Raw genomic sequence first — 4,850 nt, 5'->3', positions numbered from 1 at the left:
TGTAGGTTCTTTGGATCGCACTCACACCTGCACAACCTTTTACTTAATATTATTTTGGCGTGACTTCACTCCTAGTTGAGTCAAATGTTTGGCTGCTCTACTCATCTGACTGTTCTTCAAATGTAATGACCATAGAGCATTTGCTGTATCTGCAGATCCTGTGTGAAAGGGTCACTTAGCACTCCAGGCTTGGATTATTGTAGAACATTGTTACAGAAATCACTGGTCAGACCCAAATATGCAGAAACCAAAAGTATTTATTAACAAAAATAGTCTCAGAAAGGGGATAGGTTCCAGGGGAGGCAGGACGGGTCCAGGTTGGCTGTAAGTGCGAGGTATGTGGGGATGAGGCTGACCAGGGGCTTGTGGAACAGGTGGCAATGGGATGAGGCTGGCTCCAAAAGGAAGAACTGAGGAACGGACAAAAGAAACAGGTAAGAATAAAAATCTTCAGAATGCTCAAAAACACACAAAAAGCCTGAGTAGTTCACCACTGGGTTGACGGAACGATCTGGCACTGGAGAGCAGGTCAGCTGGTTTCTTATTGCAGGAGATGATTACTTGATGGGAACCAGGAGTGGAGCTCAGCAGGTGAGAAGAATTGGGGACCCGCCCAGGAAATTCCAAATAAGGTGAGAGAAGGGAAGAGGGAGCAGGGAAAGGAGGGGTAGGAGGGGCAGAAAGAACCCTTCACAAACATTTCTTCTGAGCACCTGACTATAAATATCCAAAACACCAGTACGAAAATCACCAACATCAAATAACATCTCAAGTATTAGAAGCACAGGTCCCACCGCTCCACAAGCTGTTATCAAGACTGCTCCGTCCTCTTTGAAGTAAAACTCCTGCGTCTGGACAATGCTCTTCCTGAGGGCATCTCCACGGGGGATGAGGGTTAGCACAGGGCTGAGGTGGATCTACAGGAGCTGTAGATGGTCCCTGTTTAAACTGCACTAAAGCCTCCTCCAGGTGGAATAACATAAGGAGGTCGCAGAACAGGACCCTGTCTCTAAAGATCAGGCAAAGTATTTCAGCTTAAAGCAGGACACTGCAGCTGAGTGGGAGAACACTTGACCAGATTTACTTTGTTGGCATTTTAGAAACAAACCTTTTTTACTGAGGGAGTTGGTATAAGGGCCCGCTTCCCCTGCTCTCTCCTTATCTGTTCACTCTATTGTAAGAGTAGCTTTACTTCAAATTAATGTTAATAAGTAGAAGTAGAAATTATTGGTCCAAGAAATGACTAGAGTAAAAGTTCAAAATATAAATAAATACTACTCAAATAAGAGTAACTTAAGGACTTCAGGAAAGTGAATGTAACTTGAACACATTAAATAAAACACAAAAATGAAACTATATGAAGGAACTCTACAAGAAACAAATGTTGAAATAATTTCATATTGACAATATAAAGCATTTGTCACTTTAGACTTACTCACAGTGGATAGAGGAAGCACAACTTTGCCAGCATGTATGAATAAACTAGATTTTGCATAAAATGTAAGAACAAAAATAAAAAATATAAAATAAATGTATTAAATAAAAAATCTATGAAAATACTGTTTACGATGTTAAAGGTGTTGTACCTGTTTTTTTTTCTCTACTTCTTAAGATCAGTTGGAACAGTTGACAATGGTCCAAAGTTTTCCCTCACTTACCTTAGAATTCTAATTATTCATTGTGAGGGGTTTATGAGTTTCAAATAAAACATATATATATATATAGAGAGAGAGAGAGAGAGAGAGAGAGATACACCACCAGTTCGCCGCAAAAGAAAGTCCGTTTTTGAGGTCGCTGAAAGAAGAAGAGATGGGGAAAAGCAGCAAAGCCAAACTGAGGTGATTCTTGGAGATTCCTTCCAGCGATGGCGAACTGAAGCAGACGAAGGGTCTGAAACCTGACGCGTTTGTCGCAAAAATATTTCTAGACAGGTCACTTCAACAATAATTCTGAACGCGCACAGCTGTAAACAAGTGTGCTTTCTAGAGTAAGGAGGTGGGAGGAGGTGTTTCTACTGAGGGAGCTGTGGAGGAGGAAGGTGGTGTCACACATGCACAACATTTGACAAAGGACTGTCGCTGTATTTCACTTCCCTTAAAAAATCCTCTATACAACCTTTAAAGAATGGTGATTAGGCCTGCAATTTATTTATTTAATTTATCCACATGTGTTGCTTTTAATTGAAAAATTGTTAAGAAAAAAGACAGGGAGGCAAGGAGATACAATCCTAAACATAAACGCTCCCCTCGTCTACAGCAACGCATCGCTGAAGATCGTGGATTTGGTGGTGCTCCTCAATCCATGCAGCGATGTCCTAAACTCCTCATTGTAGGAACCTCAATGATGCGGCATGTATGGCTGCGTAACAGCTGCTCCTTCTGTTTCCCGGGAGCGCGTGTAAATGACATAAACGTCAAAGCGACGGAGCTCATTAAATCAAACAGCGCTGTGTCGACAGTTGTCATTGATGCTGGTATTAATGACTTAGCTCAAGAACAATCTGAAATCCTCAAACTGGACTTTGAGAGATTAATTGACAACATATCTAACAGTGACAAGCACTGCGTAATCTCGGGCCCTTTACCCCCACCCAGTTTTTTTTTTTTAAGTTTAGCCGTCTCTGGCAACTGCACACCTGGTTAAAGGGATTTTGTAGAGACAGGTGTATACCTTTTGTGGACAACTTCACTACATTTTGGCACCGTCCAAAATTATTCAGAGCTGATGGTCTACACCCAGATAGAGTGGGATCACGTATCCTATCTACAAACATCAGCTTAACTCTACAGTCACTCAATAGTACTGCGGCATGACGTCATAAACACCCAAATAGTCTCAGGGCTCCTAGCTCTATAAATGATTTTTCTGCTGCTCCTCTTTGTATAAAGCTCAATGAACATCCCTGTCCACCAAAAATCACAACAATAGAGAAGAGTTCTCTCAATAGAGCCATAATGAAACAAAAAGAACATAATCTCTTTCAAACAGTAAATCATGCAAGAGTTATTTGGAACCCAACTACCAAACCCAAAGGGATAATGGGAGGTCACATTAATATTAGAAGTTTAATGCCAAAAATGTATCAGATTAGGTCCCTTCTCATGGACTCAAATTTAGATTAACCAGCTTTCAGAAATGCATAGGTAAACGAAAATTTACCCACCAATTTAATCAACATACCAGGATTCACATGCTATAGAAAAGACAGAACTATAGGCCGAGGGGGTGGGGTACGAATTTACATACGAGAGAGCACTACACATGCTCTAAACTTGATTTGAATGTGGACCTGGAATGCCTTGGACTCACTGTTACCCTCTCACCCAATATGAAATTCAACATAATTGTACTCTACAATCCCCCATCACATGATGCCAATTTTTATTATGAACTGAAGAGCCTTTTGTCTGTTGTTGATCAGTATAATGAATGTATAATATATGGTGATTTTAATATTAATTGGATGAGCAATGGTGCAAAATCAAAGTTAAAAATAATTATGACAAAATATCAATACAAGCAACTTATACAAATGCCCACTTGAACTACTAGAAATAGTAAAACAGTCACTGATCTTATATTTACAAACAGACCTGAAAGGATAATAAAAACATACAATTTAATCTCTGGCCTTTCTGATCACAATTTGATCTTGGCAGTTAGGAAACTGTCCAAAAAACGCTTTATCCACCATTACAATGCGGGCCAACCAAAAATAACCAAAGCAATTCCAAAATCAAAACTGGATCATTTTGAATTAGAACTTAAAAATTTCAAATGGGGTGTGGTTACTAAAGAATCTGACTTAGACCTATGTGTAAACTCTTTCACATCAACCCTAGGTGAATTGATCAATTACCATACCAGGACTTGGAAACCTAGACCCAGAAAATGTGGTCTTCCTTGGATCAACACCAATGTCCTCCAAATGATGAAAAAGCGAGACCTAACATTGAAACGCTCACTGCTCACCAAAACCAATACTGATCATCAACTGTACATCAGCCTCAGGAACAAAGTAGTACATGAAATACGAAAAGCAAGAAGTGATCATTTTACTGGGAAAATAATAGATGCTAAAGGGAACAGTTTTAAACTATGGCAGCAATTACATACACTAACTAATCCCTGCAAAACTAAAGATACCAAAATAAAATGTCTGAAAGATGGGGATAACATAATCTACAGTGATGAGCAGATTGCAAATTCACTGAATAATTATTTTATTGAATCTGTGGAAGCTTTAGATGAGAACTTTGATCAAATACACTTAGTTGATGACCACACTGTACCCCACACAAATGACATGTTCAAAATTCAACAAGTATCTCAACACAAAGTAAGTGAAATACTCACCAATATGAAAAGCACTTCTTCCAAAGACATTCTCAACTTAAATAATACATTGTATTAAAAAAATATCATAATTAAATAAAATTAATTAATAAAACTGCAGTTATTGTTCCTGTTTTTAAAAGTGGTGACAAGGATGAGGCTTGTAACTACAGACCAATAGCTATCCTCCCTGTGCTTTCCAAAATTATAGAAAAATGTTGTTGCTGATCAACTAATTGTGCACCTTGAAAGTAAATTACTTCTGTACTCAAAACTATTTGGTTTTAGGCCTAAATACTCAATTTGCAAACTGTCATCTAATAGATAACATTAAAAAGTCTTTGGACCAAGGTAATGTAGTTGGGGCAGTGTTTCTTGACCTAAAAAAGGCCTTTGAAACGGTCAATCATAGTATTTTACTGGGTAAGTTACATCAGTTCAATTTTGCAAAGGAAACTGTTAAATGGTTCTCATCATATATTAAAGGGAGAACCCAGTGTGTTCGGGTAAATGAA

General features: G+C 38.6%; 1 long non-coding RNA gene across 1 annotated transcript; it reads right to left on the bottom strand.

The window, feature by feature from the left end:
- Positions 1 to 239: 239 nt before the first annotated feature.
- On the bottom strand, positions 240 to 990 carry LOC129407686 (uncharacterized). Its single transcript, XR_008631669.1, has 2 exons — positions 492 to 990; positions 240 to 410 (listed from the first exon to the last, which is right to left on the bottom strand). It is a non-coding gene; the product is annotated as an uncharacterized LOC129407686 (long non-coding RNA).
- Between the last annotated feature and the right edge of the window lie 3,860 nt (positions 991 to 4,850).

Source organism: Boleophthalmus pectinirostris, unplaced genomic scaffold (assembly GCF_026225935.1).
Source record: "Boleophthalmus pectinirostris isolate CB_2022bp ecotype Guang Dong unplaced genomic scaffold, ASM2622593v1 HiC_scaffold_13, whole genome shotgun sequence".
Taxonomy (NCBI): Eukaryota; Metazoa; Chordata; class Actinopteri; order Gobiiformes; family Gobiidae; genus Boleophthalmus; species Boleophthalmus pectinirostris.
The sequence above is the reverse complement of the archived record's forward strand: the minus strand, read 5'-3'. Positions and strand labels throughout refer to the sequence as shown.